Source organism: Syngnathus scovelli, unplaced genomic scaffold (assembly GCF_024217435.2).
Source record: "Syngnathus scovelli strain Florida unplaced genomic scaffold, RoL_Ssco_1.2 HiC_scaffold_48, whole genome shotgun sequence".
Classification (NCBI taxonomy): Eukaryota; Metazoa; Chordata; class Actinopteri; order Syngnathiformes; family Syngnathidae; genus Syngnathus; species Syngnathus scovelli.
The window spans coordinates 117,941-137,237 of record NW_026061581.1 but is presented as its reverse complement, the minus strand read 5'-3'; the positions used below and the strand labels follow the sequence as shown (position 1 = coordinate 137,237).

The window sequence follows — 19,297 nt, the reverse complement described above, 5'->3', positions numbered from 1 at the left end:
GTTTGTACTATGTGTCCTCTCTGCATCCATTGCAGCCTGGTCATCCTAGAAGAGGGACCCTCCCATCTCTGGTCTTTTCTCAAGGTTTCTCATTTCCCCTAGCTGGAGTTTTGAGTTTTTCCTTGCCCTCTTGGGAGTTTAAGATCAGGGGATGTTTGAGAATATCTTTCGTTCTTCACATGTGCTGAGTGTTGTTGTTAGTCACCTAAATGTTGAACAGAGGCTATGATTTACCGAATTCAAATTCCTTGTTTGGCACGCTCAAACATGGCGAATAAAAAACTCTTGAATCTTGAATGTTGAATTGTGGTTTTATTTGAGGTATTTACTTTTAACTGCCTTTTGGTCTCAAATAGTGCTTATTTGCAATTATTGTTCAAATTTGTGTTTACGTTCAAATTTTGACTTGTTTATTTTCAAATTTTAACTTGCAGGTTGACGTTTTTGTCTTATCGGGAAATGGGGTCAGGTTAGGGTTAGGGTTAGGTTTAGGGTTAGGATTAGGGTTAGGGTTAGGGGTTAGGTTATGATGGGGGATAGGTTAGGATTAGGGCTGGGATAGGACCAGTTTAGGGGACAGCACACAGACGTAACAGGAGCTCGATGGAAACCGGAAACGTGGGGGGGGGGGGGCACTGGAGGTGGCACAGGCGAGTTAGGATTAGGTAAAGAGTTCCTCCCCCGAAGGAGAGGAACAAAGGCACGGTCCTACCATCCTGGCCCGCACCCCAGGCATCCTGCCCGTTGCGGCCGCACCCGCCATGCTGGCCAGGACTAATTAGGGCTTAATAAAGATCGTTTTTGACCTTGAACACGTGTTTGTGCTTATTGTATGTTTGTTTTTGATTGCACTTTACCTATCCGGTCGCCTTTGTTATATAATTAATAAGTGAGTCTCGATTTGGCATGTAAGATTGTCAGCTGCGCTTGCGTTCAACTAAATATTCGTACCTCGCACCTATTTCATCAACTCCCCTATCTGGGTGGAGCGAGAGCATCTTGCTCTGTGCGGCATCCATGCGCTCTCCTATCTGGGTAGAGCGTGGGTAAATTACTATTTGTTTCCAATTGGTTTTGTACCGGCATCATTTTGCGCTAAATTTTGTTCATCTGTGTGGCCATCGACAACATTTCGGCATCTTTTGTGCCTTCTTCAGGTCTGGCACACAGGAATTGCATCTAAATTTAGATTAGTTTCATCACATGGGGAGCTGCTTCCTCCTCCACGGCCGCATCGAGACTGAGAGCTCCTACTCCGAACGGTGCTTATGTACACTCCTCGAAGTGGGCGGAGCCAGCTATTTGCGCTTGTTTCTTTAGCATAGTAACTTGTTTTCTTGCAGGCACCGATTGGGCGTGGATTTGTGATCTCCGGAATAGGTAAGTATATTTTTGTTTTGGGTAAGTATTATGGTTTTAATTAAGGTAAGTGTTTACTTTTAACTGCTTTTTTTGCTTTTTTTGTCCCAAATAATGGTTATTTGCAATTGTTTATATTCAAATTTGATAGGTATGCACATTTTTTTGTTTTGGGTGAGTATTTTGGTTTTATTTGTATTTACTTTTAACTGCCTTTTGGTCTCAAATAGTGCTTATTTGTAATTATTGTTCAAATTTGTGTTTACGTTCAAATTTTGACTTGTTTATTTTCAAATTTTAACTTGCAGGTTGACGTTTTTGTCTTATCGGGAAATGGGGTCGGGTTAGGGCTAGGGTTAGGGTTAGGGTTAGTTTTAGGGTTAGGGTTAGGTTTAGGTTTAGGGTTAGGATTAGGGTTAGGGTTAGGGGTTAGGTTAGGTTGGGGGATAGGTTAGTATTAGGGCTGGGATAGGACCAGTTTAGGGGACAGCACACAGACGTAACAGGAGCTCGATGGAAACGTGGGGGGGGCGCACTGGAGGTGTCACAGGCGAGTTAGGATTAGGTAAAGTCAAAGTCAAAGTCAGCTTTATTGTCAATTTCTCCACATGCCAAAGACACACAAAGAAACCGAAATTTCGTTCCCCCCTGTCCCACGGTGACAAGACATGGCTCACAACAGACAAACAAGTAACAAGTATAACAAAAGCGTGCTGAATAAATAATGAATAAATAACACAACAATAAATAAATAAATAAGAGGAGCAGAAAAAAAAAGCAGCAAGTGCGCGTACAGCAGACATTCCCGAAAATAGCGCAACAGTGCCACACGCTACGCAGAGGGGGGTAGCGAGTCCAGGGCCCTAACAGCCTGGGGAAAGAAGCTGTTGGCAAGTCTGGTGGTGCGGGAGCGCAGGCTCCTGTACCTCTTCCCAGAGGGCAGAAGGTCAAACAAAGAGTGAGCCGGGTGACTCACATCTCTGGCAATCGAGGTTGCCTTACGGGCGAGATGGGAGGTGTAAATGTCCTTCAGGGAGGGGAGCGAAGCACCAATAATCTTACCAGCCGTATTCACTATGCGATGCAGGGCCTTCAAGTTCTGTTCAGTGCAGTTACCACCCCAGACAGCGATGCAACTGGTGATGACGCTCTCAATAGTGCCACGGTAGAATGTAGACAGGACTGCCTGAGGAGCACATGCACGCCTGAGCTTCCGCAGGAAGTACAGGCGGCGCTGAGCTTTCTTTGCCAGTGACGAGGTGTTTGCGGACCAGGAGAGGTCCTCACTGATGTGCACCCCCAGGAACTTGGTGCAGCTCACCCTCTCCACCACAGCACCATCGATGATCAACGGCAGGTGTGTTGTGTGACCCTTCCGGAAGTCAACAATGATTTCCTTGGTCTTATTAACGTTCAGCAGGAGGTTGTTGTCCCTGCACCACGTGGTCAGAAGGTCAACCTCCGACCTGTACCGAGTCTCGTCGCCCTTTGTGATGAGACCCACCAGAGTCGTGTCGTCAGCAAACTTCACTATGCGGTTGTCGCTGTAGGTCGCAGTGCAGTCATGCGTCAGCAGGGTGAAGAGTAATGGACTGAGCACGCAGCCCTGGGGGGCCCCCGTGCTCAGCGTGATGCTGGCGGAGATTTTGTCGCCAACACGCACCACCTGAGGCCTCTGACAGAGGAAGTCCAGTATCCAGTTGCAGAGGGAGGTACTGAGGCCCAGCTCGTCGAGTTTGCAGATGAGTCGCTGCGGCACAATGGTGTTGAAGGCAGAGCTGAAGTCCACAAACAGCAACCTCACATATGAGTCCTTTCTCTCCAGATGGGTGAGGGCCGAGTGGAGGGCAGAGCAGATGGCATCCTCAGAGGACCGCTTGGCACGGTACGCAAACTGGAAAGGGTCAATGGTGGGGGGGAGAACGGACTTGATGTGCTCCATGACCAGCCGCTCAAAGCACTTCATGATGATGGGCGTCAGTGCCACAGGGCGGTAGTCATTGAAGCAGGACGGTGCAGGTTTCTTCGGCACAGGAACGATGGTGGCAGCCTTGAAACACGAGGGGACGATGGCCTGCTGCAGGGAAACGTTAAAGATGTCCGTGAAGACACCCGACAGCTCCCCAGCGCAGTCCTTCAGCGCTCGACCCGGGATGTTGTCAGGGCCCGCCGCCTTACGGGTGTCAATAGCGGCAAGCACCCTCCTCACACCGTCGGCAGAGAGGCGCAGGGGCTGCTCGTGTGGGGGGGGAGTGGTCTTCAGCGGGCAAGTGCTGTTCTGGGCGTCGAAGCGAGCAAAGAAGCGGTTCAGATCGTTCAGCAGACGGACGTCGCCCTCACAGCTCCTCGGCGCGGGCTTGTAGTCCGTGATGGTCTGAATGCCCCGCCAAAGGCTACGTGCGTCCTTGCTGTCCTTGAAGTGGGTGGAGACCTTGCACAAGAACGCCTTCTTCGCTTCTTTGATGCCTCGGGACAGGTCGGCCCTCGCTGTCCTCAAGCCAGCCTCATCCCCCGCTCTGAAAGCCTTGTCTCTGGCCCTCAACAGTCTGAGGACAGCCCCCGTCAGCCACGGCTTCCAGTTCGCGCGAGTGACGACGGATTTCGAGCAAGTCACATCATCGATGCACTTCGTGATGTAAGAGGTAACAGAGTCAGTGTACTCCTCTATGTCCGTCCAATCGTTGTAGGTGGCTGCCTGCTTAAACAAGTCCCAGTCAGTGGTGTCGAAGCAGTCACGAAGTGCATCGGAGGCACCCTCAGGCCACACTCGAACCTGCCTCCGAACCGGCCTGGATGCCTTTACCAATTTGTCTGTATGCGGGCAAAAGCAAAACGGTGAGATGGTCAGAAAGCCCCAGATGGGGGAGGGGGGTGGCTTTGAAAGCTCCCTTTTGCGCCGAGTAGACTAGGTCCAGGAAGCTGTCGCCACGTGTCGGAAAAGGAACATGCTGGTGAAGCCTCGGGAAAACAGACTTCAGGTTGGCATGATTGAAGTCTCCAGCGAAGATGGTGAAACCGTCAGGGTGCGCTGTTTGCTGTTCACTGACAGCCTGGTACAGTTCACCAAGCGCCGCGATCCTGTCTCCTTCGATGTTGGAAGGCGGGATGTATACCCCGACTAGCAGAATCGCGGTAAATTCCCTCGGCAGATAAAAAGGACGGCACTTAATGATCACAAACTCCACAAGCGGCGAGCAGTGCTTACATACCACCACAGAGTCCCGGCACCATTCTTCTCGGATGTAGACGCATATTCCACCTCCACGCGACTTTCCCCCTCGTACAATGGCACGGTCCGCCCGATAGCACGCTAGCCGCTCCAGGTGCACTGCAGAGTCCGGAATGTTGTCACTCAACCAGGTCTCGGTGAACACGAGCACACAGCAGTTCCGCACCGTCCGGTTCGTAGACCTCAGCAGGCGAACGTAATCCATTTTGTTGCCCAGCGATCGAACATTCGCCAGAAGAATGGAGGGCACCGCCGGTCGCGCTGGGTTGGCCGCCAGCCTGGCCCGGACGCCTCCGCGCTTGCCCCTCTTCTGCCTCCTCGCACACCGTTTCCGACGGCTCCCAACCGGGGGAGGAATAGCGGGTGAGGTCGGCGACGTTTCAGGACGTAGCAGTCCGAGCGCCTTTAATATCGACGCTTCAAAGTCCAGAACGCCGCAAAACCCACTTCTGCCGATGTCAAGCAGAACCTGCCTGCTGTACTTGTAGCACGGACGAGACGAACACACAAGACTGTCGGACGAACACTCATTAGACGAACAAATCACCGTACCGACGGGACAGAGAGTGGCCGCTGCGTGTGCACGCGCCGCCATCTTGAAAGAGTTCCTCCCCCGAAGGAGAGGAACAAAGGCACGGTCCTACCATCCTGGCCCGCACCCCACAACCAGCTCCAGAGCATCCTACCCATTGCGGCCGCGCCCGCCATGCTGGCCAGGACTAATTAGGGCTTAATAAAGATCGTTTTTGACCTTGAACACGTGTTTGTGCTTATTATATGTTTGTTTTTGATTGCACTTTACCTATCTGGTCGCCTTTGTTATATAATTATTAAGTGAGTCTCGATTTGGCATGTAAGATTGTCAGCTGCGCTTGCGTTTAACTAAATATTCGTACCTCGCACCTAATTCATCGACTCCCCTATCTGGATGGAGCGAGAGCATCTTGCTCTGTGCGGCATCCATGCGCTCTCCTATCTGGGTCGAGCGTGGGTAAATTACTATTTGTTTCCAATTGGTTTTGTACCGGCGTCATTTTGCGCTAAATTTTGTTCATCTGTGTGGCCATCGACAACGTTACGGAATCTTTTGTGCCTTCTTCAGGTCTGGCACACAGGAATTGCATCTAAATTTAGTTTAGTTTCATCACATGGGGAGCTGCTTCCTCCTCCACGGCCGCATCGAGACTGAGAGCTCCTGCTCCGAACGGTGTTTATATACACTCCTCCAAGTGGGCGGAGCCAGCGATTTGCGCTTGTTTCTTTAGCATAGTAACTTGGTTTCTTGCAGGCACCGATTGGGCGTGGATTTGTGATCTCCGGAATAGGTAAGTATATTTTTGTTTTGGGTAAGTATTATGGTTTTAATTAAGGTAAGTATTTACTTTTAACTGCTTCTTTTGCTTTTTTGTCCCAAACAATGCTCATTTGCAATTGTTTACATTCAAATTTGATAGGTATGCACATTTTTTTTTTTGTTTTGGGTGAGTATTGTTGTTTTATTTGCGGTAAGTATTTACTTTTAACTGCCTTTTGGTCTCAAATAGTGCTTATTTGCAATTATTGTTCAAATTTGTGTTTACGTTCAAATTTTGACTTGTTTATTTTCAAATTTTAACTTGCAGGCTGACGTTTTTGTCTTATCGGGAAATGGGGTCAGGTTAGTGTTAGGGTTAGGGTTAGGGGTTAGGTTAGGATGGGGGATCGGTTAGGATTAGGGCTGGGATAGGACCAGTTTAGGGGACAGCACACAGACGTAACAGGAGCTCGATGGAAACCAGAAACGTGGGGGGGGGGGCGCACTGGAGGTGGCACAGGCGAGTTAGGATTAGGTAAAGAGTTCCTCCCCCGAAGGAGAGGAACAAAGGCACGGTCCTACCATCCTGGCCCGCACCCCACAACCAGCTCCAGAGCATCCTGCCCGTTGCGGCCGCGCCCGCCATGCTGGCCAGGACTAATTAGGGCTTAATAAAGATCGTTTTTGACCTTGAAAACGTATTTGTGCTTATTGTATGTTTGTTTTTGATTGCACTTTACCTATCCGGTCGCCTTTGTTATATAATTAATAAGTGAGTCTCGATTTGGCATGTAAGATTGACAGCTGCGCTTGCGTTCAACTAAATATTCGAACCTCGCACCTAATTCATCGACTCCCCTATCTGGGTGGAGCGAGAGCATCTTGCTCTGTGCGGCATCCATGCGCTCTCCTATCTGGGTAGAGCGTGGGTAAATTACTATTTGTTTCCAATTGGTTTGTACCGGCGTCATTTTGCGCTAAATTTTGTTCATCTGTGTGGCCATCGACAACGTTTCGGCATCTTTTGTGCCTTCTTCAGGTCTGGCACACAGGAATTGCATCTCAATTTAGTTTAGTTTCATCACATGGGGAGCTGTTTCCTCCTCCACGGCCGCATCGAGACTGAGAGCTCCTGCTCCGAACGGTGTTTATATACACTCCTCCAAGTGGGCGGAGCCAGCGATTTGCGCTTGTTTCTTTAGCATAGTAACTTGTTTTCTTGCAGGCACCGATTGGGCGTGGATTTGTGATCTCTGGAATAGGTAAGTATATTTTTGTTTTGGGTAAGTATTATGGTTTTAATTAAGATAAGTATTTACTTTTAACTGTTTTTTTTGCTTTTTTTGTCCCAAATAATGCTTATTTGCAATTGTTTACATTCAAATTTGATAGGTATGCACATTTTTTTGTTTTGGGTGAGTATTGTGGTTTTATTTGAGGTAAGTATTTACTTTTAACTGCCTTTTGGTCTCAAATAGTGCTTATTTGCATTTATTGTTCAAATTTGTGTTTGCGTTCAAATTTTGACTTGTTTATTTTCAAATTTTAACCCGCAGGTTGACGTTTTTTTCTTATCGGGAAATGGGGTCAGGTTAGGGTTAGGGTTAAGGTTAGGGTTAGGGGTTAGGTTAGGATGGGGGGTAGGTTAGGATTAGGGCTGGGATAGGACCAGTTTAGGGGACAGCACACAGACGTAACAGGAGCTCGATGGAAACCGGAAACGTGGGGGGTGGCGCACTGGAGGTGGCACAGGCGAGTTAGGATTAGGTAAAGAGTTCCTCCCCCGAAGGAGAAGAACAAAGGCACGGTCCTACCATCCTGGCCCGCACCCCACAACCAGCTCCAGAGCATCCTGCCCCTTGCAGCCGCGCCCGCCATGCTGGCCAGGACTAATTAGGGCTTAATAAAGATCGTTTTTGACCTTGAACACGTGTTTGTGCTTATTGTATGTTTGTTTTTGATTGCACTTTACCTATCCGGTCGCCTTTTTTATATAATTAATAAGTGAGTCTCGATTTGGCATGTAAGATTGACAGCTGCGCTTGCGTTCAACTAAATATTCGTACCTCGCACCTAATTCATCGACTCCCCTATCTGGGTGGAGCGAGAGCATCTTGGTCTGTGCGGCATCCATGCGCTCTCCTATCTGGGTAGAGCGTGGGTAAATTACTATTTGTTTCCAATTGGTTTTGTACCAGCGTCATTTTGCGCTAAATTTTGTTCATCTGTGTGGCCATCGACAACGTTTCGGCATCTTTTGTGCCTTCTTCAGGTCTGGCACACAGGAATTGCATCTAAATTTAGTTTAGTTTCATCACATGGGGAGCTGCTTCCTCCTCCACGGCCGCATCGAGACTGAGAGCTCCTGCTCCGAACGGTGCTTATATACACTCCTCCAAGTGGGCGGAGCCAGCGATTTGCGCTTGTTTCTTTAGCATAGTAACTTGTTTTCTTGCAGGCACCGATTGGGCGTGGATTTGTGATCTCCGTAATAGGTAAGTATATTTTTGTTTTGGGTAAGTATTATGGTTTTAATTAAGGTAAGTATTTACTTTTAACTGCTTTTTTTGCTTTTTTGTCCCAAATAATGCTTATTTGCAATTGTTTACATTCAAATTTGATAGGTATGCACATTTTTTTGTTTTGGGTGAGTATTGTGGTTTTATTTGAGGTAAGTATTTACTTTTAACTGCTTTTGGTCTCAAATAGTGCTTATTTGCAATTATTGTTCAAATTTGTGTTTACGTTCAAATTTTGACTCGTTTATTTTCAAATTTTAACTTGCAGGTTGATGTTTTTGTCTTATCGGGAAATGGGGTCAGGTTAGGGTTAGGGTTAGGGTTAGGGTTACGGTGGGAGCCCCCCCTCCTAGAGGAGGGAAAGGCAAAAGCACGGTCCATCCATCCGGGATTCCAATCAGCCCCCAGCTCACGGTTCCGGCGGGCAACGCGGTGGCGTCGGCCATAGTGGACCGTCGTCCAACCCTGATCCATGGCTGTGGATCCAGAATTTGCCTTTGTCATATATTTAATAAAGTTGTTTTTTTTTTAAATAAAGTTTCTTTTTTGATTTATTCTGGCCAATATGCAATGTGTGCCCTGACAACGTTTCGGCTATCTAAAGCCTTCATCAGGTCTGGCACACCTGACATCAGGTATTATATGAAAAACTATTTTTGTTTTGTAAGGTGCAACAATGTGTCTTGCTTGCAGTCCAAATTCGCACTAAAGGCCCTTTGCCTTGCGGATTCCTTTTATACCCTCAGCTCGGTTGAAGTTTTAAATCTTTTTTGTTTTTCGAAATTTCGTTTTAGAAATGTAACGTGTTTTAGCTTATATTTTCATTTTTCAATTAATTTTCATAATTAAACTAGCCTTCATATTAGGTTTGAACAAAATAATTATAATTTGGTCAACTTGGAATTGGTATTATAGAAATGTAAACATACTAATTTTGTTTTTTAATGTTTTTTAATTGTTTTTTTTTCATGTTTTTTGATGTTTTTTGTTTTTCAAATAGACGTGGTCTAGGATCTCGGATTGCGGTCCAAACTACAGGTAAGTAGTACATAGGTAGGTGGATTATATATTGGGTTTTTGCAAATTTGTAATTATATTATTGAGAACATTTGGTGACTTTTGTTTATATTTTTGTTTTATTCCGTTTTGTCAATTTTTTTCTGCTTTTTTCAGGTGGGCGTGGTCCGGGGACCAGACGCGTGGTTCCAATTGGAGGTAAGTATCCAGGTAGGTATTAGATGTAAGTGGGTCTGAATAAAGTAAAACCAATTTGTCCTAATTATGTTAATTGTCCTACTTGTTGGAAGTTCTGTTCCTGGTGGGACGTAAAAAGGGACTGGGATTGGGGTAAGGGTTGGGGTTAGGGTTGGGGTTGGGGTTAGGGTTAGGTTTAGGTTTAGGGTTGGGGGTAGGGTCAGGATTGCAGTAGGAGCCCCCCTTCCTGTTGGAAGCAGGGGCAAAAGCACGGTCCATCCGTCCGGCACACCTCCCAGCGTCCAGCCCAGGGTTCTGATTGCAGTAGGAGCCCCCCTTCCTGTTGGAAGCAGGGGCAAAAGCACGGTCCATCCGTCCGGAACACCTCCCAGCGTCCAGCCCAGGGTTCTGACGAGCAAAGCGGCGGCGTCGGCCATAGTGGACCGTGGTCCAACCTTGCTACATGGCTGGAATTCGCCTTTGTTATATATGTAATAAACTTGTTTTTATCAAACAAAATTGTTTTTAATATGGTTGTTTTTAATGAAGTAGTTTTTAATAAAATTTCTTTTGTTAGATTTTGTTTGGCCAATATATAATGTATGCGTGCCTTGACAACGTTTCGGCCGCTAGGGCCTTCCTCAGGTCTGGCACACAAACAAACAAAAAATAAAATTGATGCTGAAATCTACTGTTTGTAATTGCTGCTGAGTTGTTTTCTCTTTGTTCTCTCTCCACGCACTGAGCGTCTTTTGCGCTGCGCATCCTTTTATAGTCTCTGTTTGGTTAGAGTTTCTAATTTCAAATTTTAGTTTTTGTTTCTGACTTTTTCTTTTTTGGAAATAAAATTGGTTTTAGCCTCAATGAATGTGTTCCAATTACGATTTGATATTGTGAATTATGATTTTGAATATTTCATTGTTTTGTTTTTTGTTTTGTTTTTTATTTTTGTTTTTTAATTTTTTGTTTCTCATTTTTCTTACTACAGGTATATGGATTATTCAGGTAAGTATTTACGTATATATTTTTTTGATTTTTGTCTTTTCTAATTTTTTAGGTGGGCGTGGTCCGGGGACCAGAGGCGTGGTACCAATTTGAGGTAAGTATCCAAGGTAGGTATCTAAGGTAGGTAAGTGAGTCCGAATTGATTTTAATAAATTTGTCCTAATTGTGTTAATTTAGCCTGCTTTGAACACTCTGGACTCTGAAACCAGTGATCCCAGCTCAAGTCTCGGTTGGACCTCAAACCTTTGGTCACATACGGTCATATGCAAAAGTTTCATTCGTATGTAAAATAAATTTCAAGATTTTCCTTTATAAATCATTGGCTGTTCAGATCAGCAATATCAGTTAAACATATCATATAGCGGACAGAGACAAAGATAATTGAAAAGTGAAATGAAGTTCATGGGAGTTACAGATTTGTCAAGAAGAATGGTCCAATATACCTTCAACCAGAATCCACACTCTCATTGGAAGCTTTAGGAAGTATCTCGAGCAGTGGTTCTTAACCTTGTTGGCGGTACCAAACCCCACCAGTTTCATATCAAAGTCAAAGTCAAAGTCAGCTTTATTGTCAATTTCTCCACATGCCAAAGACACACAAAGAAACCAAAATTTCGTTCCCCCCTATCCCACGGTGACAAGACATGGCCCACAACAGACAAACAAGTGAACAAGTATAACAAAAGCGTGCTGAATAAATAATGAATAAATGACAACAAATAAATAAATAAATAAGAGGAGCAAAAAAAAAAAAGGAGCAAGTGCGCGTACAGCAGACATTCCAGAAAATAGCGCAACAGTGCCGCGAGTTCAGGGCCCTAACAGCCTGGAGAAAGAAGCTGTTGGCGAGTCTGGTGGTGCGGGAGCGCAGGCAGAACGTCAAACAAAGAGTGAGCCGGGTGACTCACATCTCTCGCAATCGAGGTTGCCTTGCGGGTGAGATGGGAGGTGTAAATGTCCTTCAGGGAGGGGAGCGAAGCACCAATAATCTTACCAGCCGTATTCACTATGCGCTGCAGGGCCTTCAAGTTCTGTTCAGTGCAGTTACCACCCCAGACAGCGATGAAACTGGTGAGGACGCTCTCAATGGTGCCACGGTAGAATGTAGACACGACTGCCTGAGGAGCACATGCACGCCTGAGCTTCCGCAGGAAGTACAGGCGGCGCTGAGCTTTCTTTTCCAGTGACGAGGTGTTTGCGGACCAGGAGAGGTCCTCACTGATGTGCACCCCCAGGAATTTGGTGCAGCTCACCCTCTCCACCACAGCACCGTCGATGATCAGCGGCAGGTGTGTTGTGTGACCCTTCCGGAAGTCAACAATGATTTACTTGGTCTTATTGACGTTCAGCAGGAGGTTGTTGTCCCTGCACCACGTGGTCAGAAGGTCAACTTCCGACCTGTACCGAGTCTCGTCGCCCTTCGTGATGAGACCCACCAGAGTCGTGTCGTCAGCAAACTTCACTATGCGGTTGTCGCTGTAGGTCGCAGTGCAGTCATGCGTCAGCAGGGTGAAGAGCAATGGACTGAGCACGCAGCCCTGGGGGGCCCCCGTGCTCAGCGTGATGCTGGCGGAGATTTTGTCGCCAACACGCACCACCTGAGGCCTCTGACAGAGGAAGTCCAGTAGCAGTTGCAGAGGGAGGTACTGAGGCCCAGCTCGTCGAGTTTGCAGATGAGTCGCTGCGGCACAATGGTGTTGAAGGCAGAGCTGAAGTCCACAAACAGCAACCTCACATATGAGTCCTTTCTCTCCAGGTGGGTGAGGGCCGAGTGGAGAGCAGAGCAGATGGCATCCTCAGAGGACCGCTTGGCACGGTACGCAAACTGGAAAGGGTCAATGGTGGGGGGAAGAACGGACTTGATGTGCTCCATGACAAGCCGCTCAAAGCACTTCATGATGATGGGCGTCAGTGCCACGGGGCGGTAGTCATTGAAGCAGGACGGTGCAGGTTTCTTCGGCACAGGAACGATGGTGGCAGCCTTGAAACACGAAGGGACGATGGGCTGCTGCAGGGAAACGTGAAAGATGTCCGTGAAGACACCCGACAGCTCCCCAGCGCAGTCCTTCAGCGCTCGACCCGGGATGTTGTCAGGGCCCGCCGCCTTACGGGTATCAATAGCGGCAAGCGCCCTCCTCACACTGTCGGCAGAGAGGCGCAGAGGCTGCTTGTGTGGGGGGGGAGTGGTCTTCAGCGGGCAAGTGCTGTTCTGGGCGTCGAAGCGAGCAAAGAAGCGGTTCAGATCGTTCAGCAGACGGACGTCGCCCTCACAGCTCCTCGGCGCGGGCTTGTAGTCCGTGACGGTCTGAATGCCCCGCCAAAGGCTACGTGCGTCCTTGCTGTCCTTGAAGTGGGTGGAGACCTTGCACGAGAACGCCTTCTTCGCTTCTTTGATGCCTCGGGACAGGTCGGCCCTCGCTGTCCTCAAGCCAGCCTCGTCCCCCGCTCTGAAAGCCTTGTCCCTGGCCCTCAACAGTCTGAGGACAGCCCCCGTCAGCCACGGCTTCCAGTTCGCGCGAGTGACAACGGATTTCGAGCAAGTCACATCATCGATGCACTTCGTGATGTAAGAGGTAACAGAGTCAGTATACTCCTCTATGTCCGTCCAATCGTTGTAGGTGGCTGCCTGCTTAAACAAGTCCCAGTCAGTGGTGTCGAAGCAGTCACGAAGTGCATTGGAGGCACCCTCAGGCCACACCCGAACCCGCCTCCGAACCGGCCTGGATGCCTTTACCAATTGTCTGTATGCGGGCAAAAGCAAAACGGTGAGATGGTCAGAAAGCCCCAGATGGGGGAGGGGGGTGGCTTTGAAAGCTCCCTTTTGCGCCGAGTAGACTAGGTCCAGGAAGCTGTCTCCATAATTCTCGGCATAATTTCTCTGTTTATGTGAACATGTTCACATATGTGCCGGTATGAATTATGCGAACGTATGATTGTTGCACGGAGTATGATATAGGCGGCTATCCGTTGCAAAAAGAGAAAGAACGCTCTGCTTTCACAGAGCATCAACAAATTGAGATATACTCTTATTGTTCCTCTCCACGGAAATGATATACTCTTATTGTTCCTCTCCACAGAAATCTTTAGTAAAAGGCGAAAGATTTATTCGATCTGAAGAGGAACGAGTATCTGAAAATCTGAGTCAAAACGGGCCATCCCACTGCTGGTCTCACTAAATTCACAGGCGGTCTCGCACTCAAATTGCAGCAACATACAAACAATAGAAGTTGATGGATTTACTATACTTACAAGGACTCAAGCAAAATAGAATGTTTAAACGAGTATTTTGTGTTCATTAATGTCTCACTTACTTTAAACATTGTTGGCGCACAGGATTGTAGGTATCTGATCGAACACTGACGGCGCTCGTTCTTTCAATTATATTGGGCGTCTATTTTGATTATTGAAGGTAAAAACAGTTGTATGTCTTGGTACGTGTACTTTTGGTCTGAGAGAACGGGAAATGATCCCATCCCTGTGTTTTATTTGAAAATTTGTAATTTCATAACTTTATTCAACACAAATCAGGAAACAAAATACGATCGTAATTTCTCAAATGGTTTTTCAAACTTCAGAAATGCTCTATGTCTCGCTTGTGTCGCAAATAATTGAGGCTTTTGACGTTGCTGGCATGGTTTGGAGTGTAATTCACCTCCACTGCGTTGGTGGCGTTTGATATTTGACATTTGAAAATATTTCTGTCATTTTACTTTAGAAAGTAAAAGTTGTTCTCTAGAAATCCATACTTGTGATGTATGAGGAAAAACAATCCGGCGAATTCTTAAAAAGACAGACCTACAGCCGACAAAAAGGTTTTGACACGTTCATATCATATGACGAGTCAGGAACGTGGTAATTACATATTATTTTGCATTTACTAATTTGGTGAATACAGTTTAGCGAGCAAATGCACAGTGTTAGAGATTCGCTCACTCCAACTTATTTTGCAAGAACCACACGGGAGACGAGTAAGTCCTTTTAGACACCTGCAGGTGGAGAGTCCATTTGTCGCTGTGCGTACAGCGATGTTCGAATGGAGGTCTGACTCACGGCTCCTGCAAGAGCATTTTTATTAAGAGAAACAGGGTGGGGGTAAGAGTGGACTGAATAGAGAAAGCCCTTGACCACTAGTCAAAACATAGCAAAGGGTGTTTTACGACTTTGTGTAGGATGGGACAAGCTAGGTTATTTATCACAGGTTGCATTCCAACATAAGCATAAAGCTAATCTAGCTACGTTATTTATTACAGGCTGCATTCCAACATAATCATACGATAAGGATAATCTGGAAAACCCTGACACACAGTTCCAGAGTACAGTTAATTACATAATCAAAAGCGTTCAGTGTGTCACAGCATCGCAGACTTCAACTCCATGTGCGTACTACTGCGCTTAATTTTTGTTTTCATCAGAAAGACCAGAGGAGAGCGCGAACACAGTCCCCCACTACCAGAAATAATGCAGTTGAGATTCCCACAGTAGGGGAATTTGCAGAGGTCAGCACAACCAGAGTGTAATGGCTGAGCCTCACTTTGGGTGAACCACCTTCTTGATCATGGTGTCTCCCCTTCCAGGTAGGTATGAACTGTACAAGTTGCCGGGCCGACGTCTTTACCGCACACGCCATCTTCAGTCACGGGCTTAATTGCTAAAAACGTGTGGCACACATACACACTCAGTGGATGAAACAGGATTCGTAGAACTGTTTAAAAAGTACCTTTGGTCATTACAAAACCAAAGCATTATAAATTAAGTAAAACATAGATTAAGAGACACTATCACCATGCTTTGCTTCTTTTTCTACCCTTCATTGCCCCTACCCCCACGCCTTTGTTCACCTCCTTTGTCTTCGTCGCCATCTAGTGGTGATGGCAGCAACCATAACAAACCATAAAAAATAAAGTAAAAATAATATATCGGCAAAAACATGCCTATCATGCATTGCATTGCAAGAAAGCTCAGCGCCGCCTGCCGCTGATCATCGACGGTGCTGTGGTGGAGAGGGTGAGCTGCACCAAGTTCCTGGGGGTGCACATCAGTGAGGACCTCTCCTGGTCCGCAAACACCTCGTCACTGGAAAAGAAAGCTCAGCGCCGCCTGTACTTGCTCAGGCGTGCATGTGCTCCTCAGGCAGTCGTGTCTACATTCTACCGTGGCACCATTGAGAGCGTCCTCACCAGTTGCATCGCTATCTGGGGTGGTAACTGCACTGAACAGAACTTGAAGGCCCTGCAGCGCATAGTGAATACGGCTGGTAAGATTATTGGTGCTTCACTCCCCTCCCTGAAGGACATTTACACCTCCCATCTCACCCGCAAGGCAACCTCGATTGCGAGAGATGTGAGTCACCCGGCTCACTCTTTGTTTGACGTTCTGCCTGCGCTCCCGCACCACCAGACTCGCCAACAGCTTCTTACTCCAGGCTGTTAGGGCCCTGAACTCGCTACCCCCTTCTGCGTAGCGTGCGGCACTGTTGCGCTATTTTCTGGAATGTCTGCTGTACGCGCACTTGCTCCTTTTTTTTTTTTTTTTTGCTCCTCTTTTTTATTTATTTATTTGTTGTTATTTATTCATTATTTATTCAGCACGCTTTTGTTATACTTGTTCACTTGTTTGTCTGTTGTGGGCCATGTCTTGTCACCGTGGGATAGGGGGGAACGAAATTTCGGTTTCTTTGTGTGTCTTTGGCATGTGGAGAAATTGACAATAAAGCTGACTTTGACTTTGACTTTGATATGAAACTGGTGGGGTTTGGTACCGCCAACAAGGTTAAGAACCACTGCTCGAGATACTTCCTAAAGCTTCCAATGAGAGTGTGGATTCTGGTTGAAGGTATATTGGACCATTCTTCTTGACAAATCTGTAACTCCCATGAACTTCATTTCACTTTTCAATTATCTTTGTCTCTGTCCGCTATATGATATGTTTAACTGATATTGCTGATCTGAACAGCCAATGATTTATAAAGGAAAATCTTGAAATTTATTTTACATATGAATGAAACTTTTGCATATGACCTGTCAAACGCACCTCTTGCATTAAGGTGCCCCCGGCTTCCCGGTAACGGGTTTGTTTTAGCCGGGTTCGGAGATTCGTCCGTAATCTAACCACCCGAGTTAAATTAACTCTGTTAGGGTTTTCCAGGTTATCTTTATCGTAGGATTATGTTGGAATGTAAACTATAATGATTAAATCAATCTTGTCTTGCCCTCACAATGCAGAGTAAGATGAAGTGGTTGCTTCCTCTGCTTGATTGACCAGCTGCAGGGGAAGCAATCAAAGTTGTTCTGTTTCCCACAACAGTGTAAAACACCCCCTGCTCTGATCTTATCAGAGGCCGGGGGTACACCAAACCTGTCCACTCTCACCCCCACTCTGTTCCTCCTAATAAATATGCCCTTGCAGGAAGGAGACTTTTAGATTTCATTCCTGTAGCGAGTGATCTCTCCACCTGCAGGTGTCTAAAAGAACTTGCTTGTCTCCCGTGTGGTTCTTGCAAAATAAGTTGGAGTGAGCAAATCTCTAACGTTTTGGTGCCGAAACCCGGGATCCCTCATACCCATCATCTGGCTGACGGAGGACGACGCGCTGTACACCGTCGACGGGCCAGCGTCCATTAGCCGGACCTGGTAAAGAAAGACCTGGGAAGGAAATTCTTCGCTGGGCCAGCATCTTAGGTCTGCCTTCGTCTGACAGAGGTGGATTGACGGGACCCGGCAGTGCAACGAACCAGGGGACAAGTAAGTTAAAGGCCTGAAGTTGTGTGATTGTGTTGTTGTGAAACGCGTATAAAAAAAAAAAAAAAAACACAGGTGCACGTGAGATTCGGCTTTGGTTTGTCCGAGCTATGAGATACGGCTTTGGTTTGTCCGAGCTATGAGATACGGCTTTGGTTTGTCCGAGCTATAAGATTCGGCTTTGGTTTGTCCGAGCTATGAGATTCGGCTTTGGTTTGTCCGAGCTATGAGATTCGGCTTTGGTTTGTCCGAGCTATGAGATACGGCTTTGGTTTGTCCGAGCCATGAGAAAAATACAAAGCGCTGGAGTTTGTGTAATTGAGAGTGTGGCTGGTAGGATAAATTGACTAAATAGCAGTTCTAGCATTGATCCACGGCAATAATACAGGCTAGTAATTTGTTGAAAGGTCAATTTAAACCTGCATTGAGGATCCTCAAAGAAATAAATAAGTAATAATAGTAATAATAATAATAATAATATTTTTGAGACAAAGAGATTGTAAAACCTAAAATTGCTAGAATTAAGATGGGAAATAAAAACGGTAAATCTCTACCTCTTGACGGAGATGAGAAGTACATGGCGAGTAGATTTCTTAATTGTATGCAATATATGCCGAAGTGGAAGAAAAAGTATGGAGTAGAAAGGAAGTTGGGAAATCAAGTGGTAAAGAAATGCAACTTGCTTCTAGAAGATAAATAAATAGAATAAGAATGTGCTGTCCTCGTGTGCATGGGAGGGACCAGCTCATGATCGACCACAGGAAATGGCCAGCCTGTGACGAATCATTGGTGCTGGGAACTACCTTTTGCGTGCGAGAGCTCTGCATGTGTGTGTGTATATGTTAAAATGATGAACATTGGCTAAAGTTTTAGTATAAAAAAAAATTTGCTAGACTGTGGTCTATCCAATTTGCACCGCAGAACAGAAATTATTTTGAAAGATAAAAATGAGAGGAAAAAGAGAGAAATCTGTTTGCAAGCAGAAACTAATCCACACTAGTGCATGTTAAGTGTCGAGCCCACATGAGAAATTCGAAGAAAATAAAAATGACAGAACATGCTTTCAGGAATTGGAAGAAGCTAAATTGTGAATTTAAGATTTTGCAATGCTACATTTAATAGGAATAATTGATTGGTTGTGTTATAAGATTATACAAAATTCTAAATGCAAGCTAAATCTGAGAGATTGAGTTCTTCAAATTTAAAAACAAAGAAAAAATTCAGATTAATTTGCCAATTGTTTGTTTTAGTTAATTTTTTTTGAATTGGTGGATTGTTCTACCAGGAAACCTGAGTTAAAAATGATATATGAATGTTGTGTGGTGAGCTTGGATGAATTGGGACCAATGTGATAGAAAGACTCCTTTTTGGAGACTGTGTGTGAGATGCAAATGAACATTGATGAATGATAGACTGAATGAAAAGAAATTACAGGTTGAATGGTTGAAGTCGTTGGCGACTACTATGGAAAATTAGTAGAGCGACTTTGATGAAAGAGTGATTTTGAGCAGGTTGAATGTTAGAAAGAAACACGTAGCTTTTGGATTGATAATTAACTACAGAAAAAAAAACTGGAGAACCAGTAACACATGTAGAAGATGTGTGAACTGGGAAATTGAGAAGCGTTTTGGACAGAAAGTCAAATTAAATGATGATGGAATCGTATGTAGTAAAGAACGCATTCTCCCAAAAAGATTGTCAAGGTGTGAGGTATGGGCGTTGCCAAGCCTCAAAAGGAGGGAGTGAGTAGGACAGATAGTGGAAGATAGTAATAATACAACACTTTATGACAATGAATTTTCGAATACATTTGGTGTTATACTGTGGTATTTTTTTTTATTCTGGTGTAGATAGGTTAGCAACACGAGAGATTTAGAGGTTCAAAAGAAAGACAGTCAAAAGAAAACATTTTTGATTTGGACAATTGCAGGCTAACAGGAACATAAGAACGATAAGAACT

The 19,297-nt window shown here is 45.8% G+C and overlaps 1 long non-coding RNA gene, 1 other non-coding gene and 1 pseudogene across 2 annotated transcripts; 1 reads left to right on the top strand and 2 right to left on the bottom strand.

Moving 5' to 3' along the window:
* Window positions 1-8,979: 8,979 nt before the first annotated feature.
* On the top strand, window positions 8,980-10,919 carry LOC137840045 (uncharacterized). The gene is made up of 2 exons (XR_011086434.1): window positions 8,980-9,439; window positions 9,575-10,919. It is a non-coding gene; the product is annotated as an uncharacterized lncRNA (long non-coding RNA).
* Window positions 10,920-13,585: 2,666 nt separating this feature from the next.
* LOC125968278 (U5 spliceosomal RNA) lies at window positions 13,586-13,729 on the bottom strand (annotated as a pseudogene).
* A 1,289-nt stretch (window positions 13,730-15,018) lies between these two features.
* LOC125968277 (U1 spliceosomal RNA) lies at window positions 15,019-15,182 on the bottom strand. The gene has a single exon (XR_007481189.1). It is a non-coding gene; the product is annotated as a U1 spliceosomal RNA (small nuclear RNA).
* Window positions 15,183-19,297: the final 4,115 nt, after the last annotated feature.